This window comes from Macrobrachium rosenbergii, chromosome 58, assembly GCF_040412425.1.
Source record: "Macrobrachium rosenbergii isolate ZJJX-2024 chromosome 58, ASM4041242v1, whole genome shotgun sequence".
NCBI lineage: Eukaryota > Metazoa > Arthropoda > Malacostraca > Decapoda > Palaemonidae > Macrobrachium > Macrobrachium rosenbergii.
The window spans coordinates 17,973,404-17,994,342 of record NC_089798.1 but is presented as its reverse complement, the minus strand read 5'-3'; positions in this window follow the sequence as shown (position 1 = coordinate 17,994,342).

The following is a 20,939-nucleotide window of genomic DNA, read 5'->3' as shown; positions in this document are numbered from 1 at the left end:
GTAACGACTAATATAAAACAGTGCAAACATTACGACAACATGACGAAAGAATTTCTGGCGTGGACGTAAGGAAAAGTTTTTTCAAAAATTCACCATAAATCGAAATATTGTGCTAGAGACTTCCAATTGGTTGCAAAATGAAGGTAAATGATTGAATATTACTAGAATGTAAGAGTTTTAGCTTACAATTGCGTTTTTTTTACCATTTCGGTCGAGTCAAAGTTGACTGAAGGTTGAAATTTTGGCAGTTATTGTGATTTATATGAAAATATTTCAAAACTGATAAAAGATACAACCATGAGTTATTCTCTGTTGTATTGTACATGAAATTTCACACATTTTCATATATAAAACTTTATGTAACAGCTAATATAGAACAGTGCAAAAATTACGACAAAATGATGAAAGAATTTCTGAAATTTTCGGCCGAAGTTCACATGGGCGTAAGAAAAAGTTTTTTTCAAAAATTCACCATAAATCGAAATATTGTGCTAGAGACTTCCAATTTGTTGCAAAATGAAGGTACATGATTGAATATTACTAGAATGTAAGAGTTTTAGCTTACAATTGCGTTTTTCGACCATTTCGGTCGAGTCAAAGTTGACCGAAGGTTGAAATTTTTTGTAGTCAACGTACGGTACGTCCACTTGGCACCCAACAGACAATTTTAGTCGACGTATGATACGTCCAGTAGGCGTTTAAGGGTTAATTACAAAAAATAAAAATTGATTTAAAATTTGTCACTTGTTCATACACAGAACAAACCTTGGTCATAACGTAGGGAAAGACTTGCTCTTGGAGGGAGGATAAGAAAGTCTTAGAACTGACTGGAGGTTCAGACCACCTGGGCTCACTTCCTGGCCATAGGTAGGGCATCGGAAGGACTCACAGGCCTCTGATCTGTTGAGCATAAGTTTACAGAACAGCCAGTCATCCAGACTAGTAGATTATGAAATGCATAGCTACATTGTGACTTGATGATGGCAAAGAACTGTCTGAGAGGAATGGGACATTTTCTATAAAAAATTGTGTAGGAACAAACATAAAACTTTACAAAATGAAAGTTAGCCACCAATCTTATTTGTTGCCATGATGGAATCCTCTCCCCCTTGTAAGAGAGAAAAGAAAGAGAATGGGACATCTTATTCTTCTATAAAAATTTGTATTGTGTAGGAACAAACATAAAACTTTAAAAATGAATTGGGCTGCTATTAGGCAGGAAGTATTTTCTTAATCACCTGCATCTAACCAGTTCCAGCATATGATGGAATATTCTCTAGTTTTCAACGTGCCTGCAGGTAAGAATGAAGAAAAAGAAAGAGAAAGGAAAAAAAGACCAGTCATCTTATTGATAAAATTCAGTGAGTAACATGGAATATATATAATTAAACCTCCAGGAGACAATAAGATAGAGCTCGCTCTGGCATTTCATTTAGCTTTCTCTGGTATCTAAAGTTTAAACACCTTTATTATTTTAATCACAATACAGTGTCTTCGTAATGTCACTATTAAAAAATTAATGATGCTACCCAGATGTGGTGTCCATGGCAATGAACCCCATGTCCCCTTGTCTGAGTCTCTCACAACCTATAAAAAAAATTAACTACCATAAATATAACGAGATCCATAATATAGATACAATCCTACAAATATAAATTTAGACCCCGTAATTCCTGGAAACTAAATTTCTGGTAAACATATCTCTCTATAGGTTAAACCTTGCAAGGAAGAATATGCCATCTTGAGTTATAAATGATTTGTTTAACCAGACCTCTGATCTCTTTTAGGGTTCTTCTCGGGCTGTATGCCATCTTGAAATCAGTTACAGTAAACCCCCCCGTCTTCGCGGTCTCATGATTCATGGACTCACCTGTTTGCAGATTTCTCTTTGGAACGTATATAGACATTATTCCCAGAAAATTCGCCCATTCGCAGTATTTTTCACTGAGAAATATTCACTAATTACTGTATTTTCATATCATTTTCATGACTAAATGAACTTTTTGTATAAATCTATTAAAATACTCGGGTATAAGCATTTTTAGAGGGGTTTTTATTTGTGTTTGAACTATCAAAATAGGCAGTTCTAAGTGTTTTTACAGGGATTTTAAACACATCCCCCACGAACATGGGGGGTTCACTTATTATAAACTATTATAATGGGATAAAGATCTCTTAAATTCAATAATGGCAATAAAAAATATATAACTTACGAGGTTTAATTTATGGGACTAGTGATATGGACGTCAAGAAAAATTACTTCAATAACTCAATTGAGTTGTGCCAACAAAAAATGAGACAACCTCAAAGTAACCAGATGTCTTAAGGTGCCTGAAGAGTTCCCTGTCGATATTAGATCTTCATGCCAACCACAGCTGATACAGTAGAATGCTAGGAATAACTGACAGCCGTAGCTGGTAAAAAAGGGCGGAGAAACATCCTGCCCGCTGCCATTCTGGGGCTCTGAAATGCAGACTCGGTGTCTTATTTTTCCATGTTAGCAGAGAATAAGATCCATAACAAGGTTTCCTGTAAAAGTTTATTAATATTTCCCAGAGTTAAACACAAGCCTGGTAAGGGAAGTGGTGGGTTGATGCTTGGTGGGAAACAACTGCCGAATGGAAATAACCCTCAAAGAATCTTCTGTTTACTTTACTCGATTTACTTGAAGTTCTTGAATGGTTCAACAGTCATTAAACAACGAAAATAGCGGGGAAGTTAAATCTCTAATTTTTGCCATACAATAACTGCTTATATATACATTACCAATAATGAATGCAGTACTTAAAGAATTAAATAAGGGTTAAGAGATCTTTTTAAATAAAAAAAATAAATTATATACAAGAAACTTTTAAGATATATATCTTATTTTCTACACATCTCATTCACTCTCACTTTCCTATCCAACATCTTAGGTACGATACAAAACTGTCCTGCCAGGGGCACTGGATGAGCTACACAACTTGATCAGCCACCACTGGACCCAAGGAAAAAGTGTCCGAGGATCTGTGGGCAACATCCTGCAGGTAGAAGGATGTGACGGTGGTTTGGCAAAGCCAGATATCTACCCTCAAAATCCTGTGAACCTACAAGTTCTTGAAAGTAATGGTAGGGCCAAGACCCCTAACATCATGTGCTCTTGCATGCACTGTATCACTTCACGTAACCAAAAGGAGATAGTATTCTTGGACACTTCTTTCTTGTTCTGGCCTATGCCAACAAAAAGTCGTCAGCAATTAGGTCTGAGATGCCGAGTCCTTTTTAGATAGCTACGCAGTGCCCTGATGGGGCATAACGGTAATTTGCCTGGATCATCACCAACAAAATTCCCAAGATAGGGGATCAAGAAAGACTTGAATCTGTTATCATGAAAAGAGGGATTTTGAGTCTTAGCTACAAATTCCGGGACAAATTTGAAGGCTACAGAACTCCAACCCCTCGTATGTTTAACATTAAAAGCTCGAAGGCTACGGAACTCCAACCCCTTGTATGTTTAACAATAAGAGAGCCCATGTAATCCACCAATCTTCTTTGATGAAGCCAAGGCCAGTAAAAAAACCGTCTTAAGGGTTAAATCTCTGTCTGTTGAGCCCCATAGGGAATCATATGGAGGGCGAATGAGACTGCCAAGCACCATGGTCAGGTCCCAATTAGGATCTTTGAGACCTCTTGGGGAACAGGATTGCTCAAAACTCTTGAGAAGCATAGAAACTTCCCACAATGAAGAGAGATCTATGTCCTTCAAATGTAGCACCAGTCCTAGAGCAGCGCTCTAGCCTTTGGTGGTTGAAACTGCAAGAAGTTTCTCCCTAGGGAGAAAGATGAGGAAGTCCACTACTTATTGAATAGAAGTTCCAACAGCCTAGAAACCCCACTGATGACACCAATCACAGTATATTGCCAATTTTCCTTCATATATGGCTGTCGATGGTCTTCTGAGGTACCCTGATATTTCTGATGCTGCTCTATGAGAAAAGCCTCTCGCTCACAAAAGATACTTGATAATCTCCAGCTGTGGATAGGGACCCTAACGATCGGTGAAACCCTCAATGTGTGGTTGGCAAAGAAGGCTGTGCCATTGGGGGCCTCCCGGGCATCGTCAATAAGGTTAGGAGGTCAGGAAACTATTTTGCATGTGGCCAAAAGGGAGCCACTAGGGTCATCCTGAGGTTATGGGAGATCATCACTCTGTTGATCACTTGACAGATTAGACAAAAGTGGGGAATGGTGTATGCTTCCAGGTTGTCTCACGGATGTTGTAGGGCATCCTCTGCTGCAGCCCAGGGATCTGGAATGACTGAACAAAAAACCTCTAGTTTTTTTTTTTAGAACCTTATTGCAAAAAGGTCTACTGTAGGCCTTCCCCAAAGATGGAATAGCCTTTCCATTCCCAGGACCTGACCCCAACAACTCTGTTTGTCTGCCACAACGTTCCTCTTGCCTGGGATGTATCTGGCTGACAGAACTACTGAATGGGAGACAGCCCACTGATGTAATTATACAGCCAAGTCATGGACTTGATAGGACACTAGCCCCTCCATTTGTTGACATAAGCCACCACTGTAGTGTTGTCAGGCATGAAGATCACGGAGTGCCCTGTCACCCTTTCTTGAAATTCCTGAAGCGCTAGGAAGGCTGCCTTCAGCTCCAAGATGTTGATATGATAAGAATAGTGGTAAATCTCTACAGTATATGAAGACTACCCTTCTTCAATTTTCCAGTCACTGCCTAAATCATTGAATGTAATTGGACTTGAAACAAAAATCCATTTTGGTAACATACAACTAGTATCAGATTATAACCCTATGTGACCATGTCTCCAGCACATGTGATATAATAAATACATAGAAACTTAGCCATTAAGTGACTATGACAACTGATAATGATCATGGAACAGCAGTTTATGTCCATAACAAGGTCTCCGATGATAAAACAGTCATTCAAAGCTCTTTACACCAGTATTTTACAGAAATGGCTACATATCCATTTAATAAAGTACTCCTGAGTATGCAGATTAATAGAACCAAGGCCCTGTTGGATAAGGATGAAATTAAGATGGGGCAAGCAAAAAAAAAAAAAAATTGCAGGTGTTCAGCAGTAACTCCTGCCCTTACTCCCCCTACCTTGTCAATGCTTATATATAAATACGCAATATGCTTATAAACAACAACCATCATATTTTAAACTGAAAACTTGATGCAAAAGGCAAATTAGCTAGGTTATTTAACCATAACTTGTAACAACGTGCAATATGGTAGGTTACACTGCCAGTTAATCACTTTCTTCTTCATTTTGCCCAAACCCATTATACCACACACTTTAAAAAAAATTGTACACAAAAGAAAAAGCAAACTTTTTTCCATTTTACCCAGTCTTTAAAATACATCAAACAAAAAAACAGGTTTTGACGTAGGAAAAACCTATTTTTGGTAGTCACTGTTGAGTCCTAAAGGAGTTACCTTCCATGGTCTACCAGAGCTCCATGGTGACCAAACTAATATCAAAGAATTCTCTTCTAGTTGGTCTTTTGGCCAGGTATCGTGTCGTAATGATTAATATTATAACACATGATGGAGTATATAATGGACTCAAAGATAAGAGGGCACTTTCCCTTATCTTCAGCGAAGCTGAACCCAGTTTTTCCAATGTCAAAAGAACCTGCAAGAAAGAGAAGTGACAATTGCGCATGCTCATCCACCCTCTTGTTTACAACCGGGCCATTAAAGGACCAAGGAGCCATTACTCTCTGTTGGTCAATGGAGGTTGACCCCTTTGCCTAAATCCCATGCCTTTTCGTCAGGGAAGTGGGAGGGTTTTGAGGACTCAACAGCGACTACCAAAGATATAGAGTAGTCGCTGTTTCGTCCTCAAGGAGCTTTACAAAAGAAACTGACAGGTGACGAAAAAGGCTTAATTTAAGCTCTCGCTTTTTAATCCCAACACCCCAAAGGAAATAATATTTCCAGTCCAAGGTCAAGCCACAGATTTCAAGTCCCATTCTTTATTCCAAATACTTTTCAGGTTTTGATACCAAGGAACAAGAAACTATACACGAACTTATGTTTTAGGATGTAGTTCTACAGTGGCTTACCTAAGCATGCTGGGTTTTGTTGTAGTACTGTCACCCATCTCCCAGCGATAGTTAGCATACTCACCGTCAATATGACCCCTGGTTTTCTGCCACAGCACCTAGGGGTTAAGACTAACTATGCCACCTACTGATACAAAATGTAGTCGAATTTGTTCGAACGTGTGGCAATGATTTAACTGATGACCACCCTACACATTTGGAGACTTCTTTGAAAGAGACATTTCTGAAGAAGGCCAAAGACGTACTTACTTTCCTAACATCAAGTGACCTATGGAAAGAGTGTGGATTTGTCTTTTTAATGAGAAAACACTAGAATCATTCTCAGTCTTGTAAGGAGAGTGGTTAGTTTGTGCTAGGGTATAGGAAAATGACTTCTAGGTAAACCTTAAGTGCTTGAACTGGGCGTAATGTCTTGTCTGCTAAATTGAATTTTCTTATAAGAATGGATTTCCTTTTTAAAGGATCCATATTCTTGGCCAGGAATGATGGGCCAGGGGACAATAATAATTGATGGTCAGCTATTTGCATGATGCATCGTCCCCATCTAAGCCAGCCCAGTTCACTAATACTGTACGAGCTCCTGATACTAATGCAATCAAGAAGATCACCTTTTGTAGCCTGTGCGTTGTGGTTGTATTGGGTTCACTGAATTGAGGGGATGATAGAAGTCTAAGCACCTTGCTCAGGGACCAAGCAATTGCAAGCCTTTTGGGAGTGGGCCTTTGCAGAGCAAAAGACTGCGGAAGGGAAGTGACAATTTCTATACTGGAGTCAATCCCAAATCCATAAAGCAAGGGTTCCGTTAATGCAGCCTTGTATGCCATGACTGTTGTAACCACAAGGCATTTGTCTTCAAAAGGGTATATAAGAAAAATAGAGTACTGGGCTCTCAGTATGGATATAATCTAACCATATTTTCCATACGGACTGGTAATGCTGGATAGAAGTCCGTAATTTTTGCACTAGGTACCCAGCAATGTTGGGCGAGTAATTATCACGATAGATATTTTTTAAAAATCTATACGTGAAGGTCTCGGCTTAGAAAGGAGACACTTTCCCTCCTACTGTCTGGGATAGAACAGCGGACGACAGTGGAATTTATCTTTTTGTCCACTGTTGAGGTAATAGGAACCGATGCCTGTTAGGCCAATTTGGGGCTATTAAGTACACTATTCCTATGAAGGTTAGAAGTTTGCTCAAAATCTTTGAAATCTGGGACAATAGAGGAAAAATTATCGTCCTCCCCTTGTTCCAGTCTTAAGGAAGGCATCTCTTGCTGTTGCTTGACTGTCCAGGTCTGAAGAGACATACATTAGGAGTTTGTGATTCTAGTATGTGGCAAACAGGTCCACTTCAGGTTGGGGAAGCATGTTGGCTATCATTTGAAAAGAGTGGTTGTCCAACATTCACTCTGTTGAGGCTGTCGTTTTCCTTGATAGAGAGTGCTATTACAATGAGACCCCCTGTGAGGTGAACTGCAGACATGTGCCACTTCCTTGCTTGCACCATCCAAAGGATGGCTAACATTACCATATTGAGAGGAGGTGAATGTGATCCAGACCTCTTGATGTAGGATATTGTGGTTATGTTCTCTCTCTTCTGGAGGTTTGAGTTTTTGAGAGACAAAGAGACAGCCATCAGCTCCAGGAACTTGATATAACAATTCCTGAGTAGCTGATCACCTCCCTGCCACCTGACAATCCTCCCAATGTCCTCCCAACCTGTCAACGAGGCATCTATGAGTTTGTCACTCATACAGATGGAGAAGTCAGGGTGACCTGTTTCACCAGAGATTCCTTCCAAATCTAAGGCCGAAGTATCTCCCCACCTCTTTTAATCCTTTGATGAGGTCTGTCTTGCATCTTTTTTCTTGCATGCAATAGCCAGAATTTGTTCACATTTCTAGTTGCAATCTATGTATTGGATCTATTACTGACGAGAACTGCAGCAGGCCCATCATACGTTCTGATTGCCATCTGGAAACTCTGGGCTGTGCAAGGAACTTTTTGAGGACTTGCCTTATTCTGTTTTGAGTATGATGGGGAGAGACAACAGGCTGTGAAGAGTATCCCAACACAGTCCCAGCCAATGAAAGTGTCTGCTGGGCGTGAGGCAGGATGAGTGTCTGCTGGGCGTGAGGCAGGATGTTTTCAAATTTATAACAAAACCTTTTGACTGTACTGAAGTCAGTTGACCATTGCTCTTAGGATTTTCAAGCACTCTTTTCTTGTGGGCCCCCAGATCTTTTTGTTTGAGTTCTCGAACGAATACCGTTGCTAGTTTTGAAAAATGATATTTCCATAATAAAATAAATTTTTGAACATACTTACCTGGTAGTTATATATATATAGCTTTAGTCCCTGACGTCACGGCAGAATTTAAAAAACTCGCGGCAATCGCCGATCGGGTAGTCAGGTGATCCACCTGTGCGCCCTCTACCCAGGTACCTGGAACCATCCTAACTATTCCTCAGATCTTCCATGCCCCTAGTCTCTAGAGGGGAGGAGGGTGGGAATTTAGTTATATATAACTACCAGGTAAGTATGTTCAAAAATTTATTTTATTATGAAAATATCATTTTTAAACATCTAACTTACCTGGTAGTTATATATATAGCTGATTGACACCTTTGGTGGAGGGTCAGAGACAGCCAACATCGTTGGAATTGAAATAATAAAAATTGCAAAACCAACTAAAGGTTCCTACCTGTTAAGGAAGCTGACTTCATTGTTTTCCTGCCTCATTATGTCTGCATTCCTTAAGAGATCCAGCGATCCACCCAGGGGGCTGAAAATCTCTAGGGGCTGTCAACCGGTGTATAACCTCTTTGTGACTAGACCTCCTTTGAATACCCTTGTTCCGGGCGCTACCAAGGAACAAACGACCACCTGACTAAAAAACTCAAGAAAAAACATACTATCTGTCTGCTAATGATTGCGGAAGGCTGCATCCAGCCTTCGCAAACAACCATAAACAACTTCTTAGTTCCATGGAAGGAAAAGGGTATTGGGTTATGGGATTGCAGGGGTAGCCCCTTCTCCCACTACTGAATTAGCAGCTACAAACGGACCCAGCATGTAGCAGTCTTTGTATAAAGTTTGGACCTGTTTAAGGTAATGTGAGGCAAAAACAGACTTGCTCCTCCAGAAGGTCGTGTCCAAGATACTCTGCAGGGACCTATTCTGTTTAAAGGCTACAGAGGTTGCTACTGCCCTGACCTCGTGCGTTTTAACTTTTGAGTCTTGTGGTCCGCTTCCTTACATTCTGAATGTGCTTCTTTTATCAACTGTCTGATAAAATAAGACAGAGCATTCTTAGACATCTGCAGCGAGGGTTTTTTGACCGAGCACCAAAGCCCTTCTGACTTCCCCCTTCAGTCCTTTCTCCTTTCCAGATAGTACTTTAGAGCTCTTACTGGGCACAGGACTCTCTCTATTTCCTCACCTGTGATATCCGTCAGGTTCGGAATCTCGAACGCTTTGGGCCAGGGTTGTGATGGGCGTTCATTTTTAGCAAGAAAACCTAGTTGTAGTAAGCAAATTGCCTTGCCCTGTCTAAAACCTATATCCTTGCTGAAGGCATGAATCTCACTTACTCTTTTCGCTGTGGCCAAACTGACCAGGAAAAGTTTTCATGGTGAGGTCCTTTAAAGATGTCCTATGCAAAGGTTCGAATCTATTACTCATGAGGAACCTCAGGACCACGTCTAGGTTCCAAGTTGGTGATGTTTGTACCCTCTCCTTGGAGGTTTCGAAGGATCTGAGAAGGTCCTGGAGATCCTTATCGTTAGACAGGTCCAAGTTCCTGTGTCTAAAGACAGCTGCCAGCATACTTCTATATCCCTTAATGGTAGAAATAGAAAACTTAAGCTTCCTCTTAAGATGAAGGAAGTCTGCTATCTGAGTCACAGAGGTACTGGAAGAGGATATAGAGTTGTTCTTGCACCATCCTCTAAAAATTTCCCACTTGGATTGGTATACCTTAATGGTGGATGACCTCCTTGCTCTTGCGATCGCGCTAGCTGCCTCCCTCAAAAAACCTCTAGCTCTTGTGAGTTTTTCGATAGTCTGAAGGCAGTCATGTGTAGAGCTTGGAGGTTTTGGTGATACCTTTCCAAGTGGGGTTGTTTGAGTAGATCTACTCTCTGAGGAAGTCTTCTCGGGGTGTCCACCATCCATTCCAGTACCTCTGTGAACCAATCTCTTGTCGGCCAGTTAGGGACCACTAGGGTCATTCTGGTGCCCTCGTGTGACACAAACTTCTGCAGTACCCTGTGAATTATTTTGAAAGGAGGGAATGCATACACGTCCAAATTGGACCAGTCCATGAGGAACGCATCTATGTGGGCCGCTTCGGGATCTGGAACGGGTGAACAGTAGTTTCTGGCCTCTTCGTTTGTGCTGTGGCGAAAAGGTCTATGCATGGCCGTCCCCAAATCCGCCACATGCTCTTGCAGACGTCCTGATGTAGAATCCATTCTGTGGACAGGACTTGATCTTTCCAGCTCAGCATGTCCGCCCTCACATTTCTCTCCCCTTGGATAAAGCGGGTTAATAGCTTCACGTTCTTCTCCTTTGCCCAGAGAAGTTCTCTTGCTGTCTCGTATAGAGACTTGGAGTGAGTGCCCCCTTGTTTGCTGATGTAGGCCAACGCTGTCGTGTTGTCGGCGTTGACCTGTACCACTCTGTTCTTTACTAAGAGTTCGAACTCCTTGAGAGCTAGAAGGATTGCTGTTAGTTCCTTCTGGTTGATGTGCCAAACTTCTTGCTCTCTGGTCCAGGAGCCTGAGACTTCGTTCTTTCCTAGAGTTGCTCCCCATCCTGAGTCTGACGCGTCGGAGAACAACACTAGGTCTGGGTTCCTCTGCTTTAGGGAAAGGCCCTCTTGTAGTTTGATGGGGTCGTTCCACCATTCCAGATATCGCCTTACAGGCTCCAAAATGGGGATGCACTTCGTTTCCAGTTCTTTTTCTTTGTCCCAGTTCCGATTGAGATGGAATTGTAACGGGCGAAGGTTCAGTCTCCCCAAGGAGACAAACTGCTCTAGAGAGGAAAGGGTCCCCAGCAGACTCATCCATTCCCTCACTGAGCATGTCCGTTTCCTTAGGAAGCCCTGAAGCTTTTCTAAGGCTTGTTCCGTCCTTGATACAGACGGAAAAACCCGAAAAGCCTGACTCTGAATTCTCATCCCAAGATACAGAATCTCTTGGGATGGGATCAGCTGAGATTTTTCTTTGTTTATCAGTAGGCCTAGTTCTTCCGATAATTGAATCGTTGTCTGAAGGTCCTCCAGGCAGCGTGTGCTGTGCGGGAAGGAGCTCTGAGGAGCCAGTCGTCCAAATACAAGGAGATTCTGATGCCTCGTGTGCAGCATTCCAGTCACGTTGGTCATTAACTTTGTGAAAATCTGCGGAGCGGTGCTTAGGCCGAAACATAGGGCTCTAAACTGGAATACTTCTCCCTTGTGAAAGAACCTCAGATATTTCTTGGAGCTCGGGTGGATAGGGATGTGAAAGTACACATCCTGAAGATCCAATGAAACCATCCAGTCGTGCTGTCTGACTGCTGCTAGAACCGATTTCTTCGTTTCCATCGTGAACTTTATTTTCTGAACAAAAACGTCGAGTGCACTCACGTCTAGCACTGGTCTCCATCCCCCCGAGCTATTGGGAACAGGAATAAACGATTGTAAAATCCTGGGGATTCCAAATCCTGAACTCTCTCTATGGCCTCCTGCAACAGCAGAGAAATTTGTTGTTGCAGAGCCTCCGCCTTGGCTTTCACCTTGTATTTGACCGAAAGGTCTATCGGTCTTGTTGCTAGAGGGGGGCCTCCTTAGGAAAGGGATCTTGTACCCTTCTTTGATCAATTGGATGGACCATAGGTCCGATCCTCTCCTCTCCCACACTTGCCAGAAGTTGGTCAGTCTGGCTCCTACCGCTGTCTGAAGGAGACTCCCGTCAGACTCTGTTTCTTCCTTGTCTGGAACCTCTCTTCGTCGTCCTTTTACCAGCGGATCTTGTATTTCCTCTACTGGGGGCTCTGACATGAAAGGGCCGAGACACAGGAGCTTCTCCTTTAATCTTTTGTGTGACGAAGCTCGCTGGCAGTACTTTCCTAGCTGTCTTGGTAATTAAGTCCTGCGTGGCCTTTTGTGCTAAGGCTGATGTGACCTCTTTTACTAGTTCTTGTGGGAACAGATGGGCAGAAAGAGGAGCGTAAATAAGTTCCGATTTCTGAATGGGCGTAACCCCATTGGAAAGAAAAGAACAAAGATGGGCCCTTTTCTTTAAGACTCCTGCAGAGAAAAGAGCCGCTAGTTCGTTAGCCCCATCTCTGAGAGCCTTATCCATACACGACATGATATGGACAAGTTCCTCTGGGTCTGAATTCTTGATGGTGTCCGTCTTCTTCCCCAAGGCTCCCAGGGTCCAGTCTAGAAAGTTAAAGACCTCAAAGGCCCTGAAGATTCCCTTGAGAAGGTGGTCCATCTCTGACGCAGACCAAAACACCTTTGACTTCCCCATGGCTACACGGCGAGAAGCGTCAACGAGACTCGAGAAGTCCCCCTGGGAAGAGGCAGGAACTCCCAGGCCAAGAGTTTCTCCAGTCTCGTACCAAATACTAGATCTAGACGCTAGTCTGGCCGGGGGAAAAGAGAACACTGTCCGTCCTAGGTCTTTCTAGGTCTTCATCCAATCCTCCATTACTTTCAAAGCTCGTTTGGATGAGCGAGACATAACCATCTTCGTAAAGACAGCCTTCATAGAAGTCTTCCTTAAAGTGAACTCTGAAGGTGGCGAACGAGGAGCAGCTGGTACGAAGTTATCCGGAAAAAGTTCCGTAAAAACTTTCATCAGTCTCTTCAAGTCCGACGAGGGGTGTTGGTCTTTCCGTTCCTCTTCGGCGGATATGTCATCAACAGGATTGTCTGGTGAGGGAGGAAGATCGTCGTCCACCTCATCCGACTGTTGTCCTGTTACCGAAGTGGCAACGTCCTGCTTTCTTGCTGCTGCATCCGAGCTGTCAGAGCTTTCGACCAGAACGTCCTGGCGTCCGTCATCTTGACGCTTGGCATCCTGGCGTCCAGCTACTAGCGCATATTGGCGTCCAGCTTCTTGACGCTTGACGTCCGTAGCTACTGGATACTTGACGCCAGTGCATCCCACGTCCAGAGCTACCTCTGCGTCCTGACGTCCATTCTCTTGAAGTTTGATGTTTAGGCGCTCTAAACTCAGACGCTTGACGCCAGTGCATCCCACGCCCTGAGCTACCTCCACGTCTTGGATTCCAATATCCCGACGCCTGACTTCCTAGCATCCAGTTCCTTGACGCTTGTCGTCCTTGTGCTTGACTCCTAGACGCTTGACGCCAGTGCATCCCGCGTCTAAAGTTTCACCAAAAGGACGTAAAGCGCTTTGAACTTTTTTAGCCGGACGTCCGTTATCCTTCTTTTGTCTGTCTGGCTGCCACGCCTGCATCAGGGAAGACAGCTTCTGCTGCATATCCTTAAGTAAAACCAGCTGCGGAGCTTCCTGCTGCTGGGAACAGATCGGGAAGCCGCAACAGCATCCATCAATTCTTCCTCAACGTCTCGTAAGGATTGGGGAGAGTGTTCCGGGGACGGGTACCAATCTGAAGGAAGAGAAGGAGCATGTACAGAAGGCAGTAAAGCGTCCGCCACATTCTTGCTGCCTGGCGTCCTGACCGAATATGACAGCTTACGCCTGCTTTTGGCAGGAGAGCTACCCTCGGAGCTGGAAGGAAAGCGCTCTGGGCTACTCCAGTGGCTACATCCTGGCGCTTGAGTTGACTCCTCACGACGTCCCTCAACAGGGGGAAGTTTTCTCTTGAGCGGTCTCGACTCCGACGCGAGACACCAGCCCTGTCTGGGGACTGCGTCGTCCGAAGATGAAGAGCACAACCTTAACTCGCCTTTCCTATGGCGAGGGTGAACGTCCTGGGAAGCGTCAACAGGAACGTTCGAGGGGACGACCGCTCGGGAGCTAAAACCTCTCGCCTCCCTTCGCCTGTCGACTTTCCTTCTCCCAGGGGTTGGGGAGCTTGGAAGAGGTCTAGGGCTAGGAGCGCGACAGATCCAAGCGGCCGGGTTGGGGAGCTTGGAAGAGGTCTAGGGCTAGGAGCGCGACAGATCCGAGCGGCCGCACCCTCCACTGTACTTGTATTAACCTTTGCACTGACACTTGCACTTTTAAGATCTCTCATATCCGACCATAATTTTTCCCTGTCTTCTGCGAGGGATTCTACCCGTTGGCCCAGGGCTTGAATGGCCACCATCATATCCTTAAGAGTTGGGTCTTTACCTGTATCAGAAGGGGGTTCAGGGAATACCACTACGGGAGAAGGATCAATAGGGTCGTTAGCATGGGGCAAAGAATTATCTAATCCCTGGCTATCCCTAGAAGAGCGAGACAGAACTCTTGGCTCTTCTGAGCCGGTCTCTTTCAAGCTTCCTCACATAGCGACTGTAATCCAACCATTCCCTTTCAGATAGACCCAAACATTCATCACATCTATCATCCAACTCACATCTCTTACCTCTACATTTTACACATATTGAATGGGGATCTAAGGAGGCTTTAGAAAGCCTAGTCTTACATCCCCTCACACACAATCTCACACTCGATGAAGAGTCAGACATGTTGATAAAAAATCCAAGAGAGAGATAAAAAAATAAGCTAAGGGTCAAACCAATCAGTATCTGAAAGGGCCAAGAAAAAATCAAAAGCAAACCCGAAAACGAGCGAAAGCCAAAGCCAAAGTGTACTTCACCAAATAAACTGAGAAAAACACGGGCTGCGAGCGAAATTCCAACGATGTCACCGGCACGGCGGCAGGGAAGATCTGAGGAATAGTTAGGATGGTTCCAGGTACCTGGGTAGAGGGCGCACAGGTGGATCACCTGACTACCCAATCGGCGATTGCCGCGAGTTTTTGAAATTCTGGGACTAAAGCTATATATATAACTACCAGGTAAGTTAGATGTTTAAAAATATTCTTTAGGCAATGTTTAGCCAGAAGGACATGACTTTGAATCTGTACATATCTTTCCCTATTCAGAACCTTAGGAAGGGGCGGAAGGGAACGGCTATAGGGATGTGCCAGTGTGCATCTTTCAGATCCATAGAAACTGTCCAAGCCCCATTTTGAAATGATTCAATGTACTAAGGCAATGGTAATCATCCAAAACTTTCAGCCAAAAATGTGCTTGTTCAATGTTGATTGGTTGAGGATCACTCTTCTTTTGGACGAGTCCCTTTTGGGGACACTGAAGACACACACTTGGTGGCGAATGTACGCAAGTTTCTGTCCTCCCACAGGGAAAACTTCCATTGTCTGTGATGTCATCGAAGCTGGCCCCCAACCAATATAATTCCTCTTGGTATCTGCCTCCTCCTATGCCTTCATGTTCGATAGACATTCCAGGTGTTATTTTTCCTTTTTCCCCCTATGAGATGGTTTTTGGACCTTGTGAAAAAGGATGGCCTTGAAGTTGCTGTTGTTCCTTAGCAGGAAATTGTCCCTTCTGACCACCTAACTGTTTTTTGAGGAAAAATTTTTGGGGGTGACTGAAGGCTTATATGATTTTTTATCAAAATGAGCTTTTTTTGGGGTTGGGTAAAGGGAAATTTTGGGTTCTTTGTTTCCGTTTCCTGAATTCCTCTTTTCCCAGAAGAGCGTCCACTGTACAATTCTCTTGGTGGGCATGCTCGTTGAGTTGAGCCACAACAGACTCCTCTAACAGGTCCTTACAGAAGGGGTTAGAATGTAACAATGCAGTGACATTGGAGAGTGATTTGATGGAGCTCTCCAATGCTTCCATACACAATTTTATGCGCCATTCTAGGAAGTCAAGGAGTGCTTTCCATCGGGTTCTCATAAGACTTTTGGCCTCAACAGCAAAAATTAACCTGGGATGTTCTGGAAGCCTTAAGATGGCAACTTCCAGCAAGGTGGTAGAGGTTATAATGCTAAGGAGTCGGAGCCTAGCATAAAATTCTGACTAGGCTACTTGGTGAGCAACTCGGGTCTAATTCAAAAAGGAAGTAGAGATCCATTTTTCACTGACCTGGTAAAGGGTGATTTTTTTAGTTTTTAATGCTACAGGCACAGGTAAGAAAACCATGTCTGTTAGTGGTTTCTCCAACTCTGGTAAGGATGGTACCAGGTACCATTCTGTATTAAGGAATGCTGCTGTTTGTAAATTCTACATTTACAAATTCAATCATAGTTTTTCTCTCATTAATTACCTACTTGCCATTGGGAGAGAAAGTGCACACTGAGGTGTCTCACCAAGGATTATCAGTATCATCAGGGGTGAGTATTGGAGCCCCTATTATGTTTTGATCTGAAGTTCTGTATTCAAAACTGAATCATTTATGTTTCTAGTCGGAATTCTAAAATCAGACCTTGTTTGGGCGGCATTTGTATCTACACTCACTTTTCAGTTACAGGATGTAGTACTTTTATACTCTGGTGCCTACATGACTGACTGACTTTGCTTTTCAGAATCATGCTTCATGTCCCTTATATACTGCCGTTCTTTGGCAAGGGTATCTTTGATGGTACTGAATTTCCTTACAGAATTGACCAAATGGCGCAAACTGTGTATCCCTTTTGGGGGAACCTGCTGCAAACAGTGTATCCCTTTTGGGGGAGCTTGCCACAAACTGTGTATCCCTTTAGAGGTACATGTCAATAAAAACTTAATTTCCTTACAGAACTGATCAAATGTTGCAAACTGTGTATCACTTTTGGGGGAGCTTGCTGCAAATTGTGTATCCCTTTTGGGGGTACAGGTCAATAAAAACTCAATTTTCTTACAGAACTGATCGAATGGCGCAAACTGTGTATCCCTTTTTTTTTTTGGGGGGAGCTTGACGCAAAATTCTACCCCTTTTGGGGGAGCTTGCCATAAACTGTGTATCCCTTTTGGGGAGCTTGCCATAAACTGTGTATCCCTTTTGGGGGAGCTTGTGCAATCTAACTGAGCTTCAGCAACTAAACTGTAACCGCCTGTTAATGAAGGGGCAGAAGTCCTGGGCAAATTACTATACCTTTCCAAAAAAAAAGTAGACATTTCAGTCTGAGTTAGGTGGATCCCAGTATCCCTTTTGGGGGAAAGATCCTATTCAGCAATGATTGCTGCAGGGGGAATAGAATTACTTCTGTGAGGTTTCTCGCATGGCTCGCTTAAATTTATGTCCCTGAGCCTTCTGGGTTCAGCAGGGCCATTTCGATGGCAATGTTCACTCCCCATATTTTTTAATCAGTATGTGAACTCTATGTAAAGATTCCTCTACTTCCTCCACAGGGTTAACCTAGGAGGTATTGGTGACTGTTAACCCCTAGTGTACGGATTGAGCTTCAGTGTGAAGCAGAATTACGCACCACTGTTATGGTAATAATGATTTGAAACAAAGGTGCCAGTACTTCTATATGCTATAAATTCACTAATGGCAACTTTTATATAGACATGAGAGTTAGGCCTGTATCAGTAATGCTTGTGACTTCAAGGGGGAAGGTACTGCAGCTCTCCCTCTCACGAGTCTTTTTGTTAATTTGCTTGTAAATATACGAAGGGGTTGCTGTTGTTTTTTGTTTTTGTCTTTTACGATAGTATGTCGGTTGTAAAATGTCATTTTTATAATAAAATAAAATTTTACACATACTTACCTGACAGTCATAATAGCTGTCGTCTCTGACGTCTTCGGCAGAAATTCAAAAATTCGCGGCAGCGTCGATAGTTAGGTCACGTGATGCCCCCTTCCCTATTACAGGGAGTGAGTGGAACTACCCACCAATACAGTCAGATGTTTTATGCTACCCTTGCCCATGATTGGGGAGGAGGGTGGGTTTTGTATGACTATCAGGTAAGTATGTGTAAAATTTTATTTTATCATAAAATGACATTTTTACACATATGACTTACCTGATAGTCATAATAGCTGATTGGCACATTATAGGCGGTGGGTTCATGGCAGGTAACACACTAAACAATTTGTCAAGATTCAAAAAGAATCCGGTAGTTCCTTACCTTCTGAGGTAGCTGAAGTCATTGGTACTGCCTTTTTCATTGCTATCCTCAGTCGCACCGACAAGGTATATAGACCTGATTTGCCGAGTGCATGAGAGCTTACATGTAGTCGAGGGCGAACCGTGGACTATCATGCATAATAGATACTAAACGTGCCCCTGCTCTGGGCTTTAGCATCATCAACAACCTTCACCATAAGGGTATCACCACTAAATATATAAACCCAATTCACCCTAAATATAACTGTAGGGCACTTCCAGACACACGTAGTGCCCCCAGACTTCCCAAAACCAACAAACCCATCTCAAGGCGAAAAATTAATAGGTTTCATTAGGAAGGAAAGACTCCCTATACCCCTTCCCCCAAAACCGTGCCAGTCACCATAAACGGGCCCAACGTTGAGCAATTTTCAAAAACTGTTTCAATTTCTCTTAAGTAATGCATGGCGAACACTGAGTTACACCTCCAAAAGGTAGCCTGCAAAATATTGTCTAATGACAAATTTTTCCGGTATGCCAAAGACGTAGCCACCGCTCTAACCTCATGGGCTCTCACTTTAAGCACTTCACAACGATCGGGATCCAATTCAGAGTGTGAGTCCATAATAATTTTTCTGAGAAAGAAAGCTAATGCATTCTTAGACATGGGTCGCTTCGGATCCTTTACCGAACACCACAAATTTTGCGTTGGACCTCTAATGTCTTTCGTCCTCTCGAGATAAAACTTTAAAGCCCTCACTGGACATAAAGTTCTTTCTAATTCTTCAGAACCGAGTAACTCTGATAGGCCTTTTAATTCGAAAGAACGCGGCCACGGTCTTGCAGGGCACTCATTCTTAGCCAAAAAACCAAACATAGAGGAGCAAACCGCTTTCCGTCTGGAAAAGCCGACTCTTTTATCCAGAGCATGAATCTCACTAATCCTTTTCGCAGATGCGAGTGCAACTAAAAACATTGTCTTCATTGTTAAATCTCTTAATGAAATATCTTTCATAGGTTCGAATCTACTTGACATAAGCCAATGAAGAACTACGTCGAGATTCCAGGAAACTACTTTCTGAACATTTTGCTTAGTAGTATCAAACGACTTAATTAAATCTGTTAAGTCCTTATTAGAAGAAATGCCTACACCCCTATGTCTAAAGACAGAAGATAACATGGCTCTGTAGCCTTTAATGGTCGAGGACGAGAACTTTCTAATCCTATTCAGGAATAACAAAAATTCTGCTATCTCCAAAACAGAGGTTTTTGTAGAAGAGATTCCATTCTGCTTGCACCAATCTAAAAATAGACCACTTGGACTGATACAATTTTTCTGAAGAGACTCTCCTTGGTCTTGCAATTGCCTCAGCAACCTTTCGCGAAAATCCTTTCTGTCTAAGGATTCGCTCGACAGTCTGAATCCTGTCAGATGTAGAACGGACAGATTTTTGTGGATCACCTTCGAATTTGGCTGTTTGAGTAGATCTATCCTCTCTGGCAGTATTCTTGGAAAATCCATCAGTAGATCTAAAAGGTCCGAAACCAATCCCTCACCGGCCAGAAGGGTGCTATTAGTGTCATTCTGCAATTTACTTGTTCCCTGAACTTTGCCAACACTTGCCCTAAAATCTTGAATGGGGGAAATGCGTAAACTTCCAGATGAGACCAGCTCATTAACATTGCGTTATTCCCCAGGCTCTTTCGTCCGGCACTGGGGAGCAGAATACGGGAAGACGGTGATTTTCGGCCGTCGCAAACAGATCTATCCATGGTTCTCCCCAAATCGTCCAAAGCCTCTGACAAATTTGGGCGTTCAGCGTCTACTCCGTAGGAAGTACTTGGTTCCTCCTGCTCAATCCATCCGCCCTGACATTCAGCTTCCCTTGAATGAAGCGAGTCAATATGTCTACCTTCCTTTCTTCTGTCCATAACCACAGATCCTTTGCTTTCTCGTAAAGGGAGAAAGAATGCGTTCCTCCTTGCTTTCTTATATAAGACAGTGCAGTCGTATTGTCCGAATGAACAATCACTGTCTTGTCCCTTACTATTGACTCGAACGCTCGAAGCCCTGAAAATATTGCTTCCAATTCTTCCTGATTTATATGCCAACTCTTCTGAATGCTTGTCCACTGGCCTGAAGCCTTTTTCTGTCCCAATGTTGCTCCCCAACCTAGGTTTGATCGTCGCTGGAGAACATCATCAGGACTGGGCTCTTCTTGTGTAGAGACAGACCTTCTTTCAGTCTCTCTACTGAATTTCACCAACTCAGATCCTCCTTGATCTCTTTTGAAATTGGAAACACAAATGAGTCTGAGAAGAGTTTCGATCCCAACTTCCTTTTAGGTAAAACTGAAGAGGCCTCATGTGAAGCCTTCCCAACTTCACAAACTTCTCCAACGAAGCCAACGTTCCGAGGAGGCTCATCCACTCGTTTGCCGAACATTTCTCTTTCAACAAAAACTCCTGAATTCTCATCAATGCCGTCTCTATTCTCTTCTCTGACGGAGAAGCCTGAAAAGTCGCTGAGTTCATTGTTACTCCCAAATAAGTAATGGACTGCGATGGTGTTAGCTGCGACTTCTGAAAGTTTACAATAATCCCCAGCTCTTTCGCCAGAGACAGAGTTCTCTCTAAATCCTCCACACACTTCTCTCTCGTCTCTGCTTTTAACAGCCAGTCGTCCAGATAAAAAACTATCCTTATCTCCTTGCTCTCCCAAATCTTTACAAAACTGTGGAGCCTCGCTCCCACGTGTGTGTGGAGGTTGAAAACCTCATTTCTTGTCAGTCTCAGACTTCTTGATTGCTTTC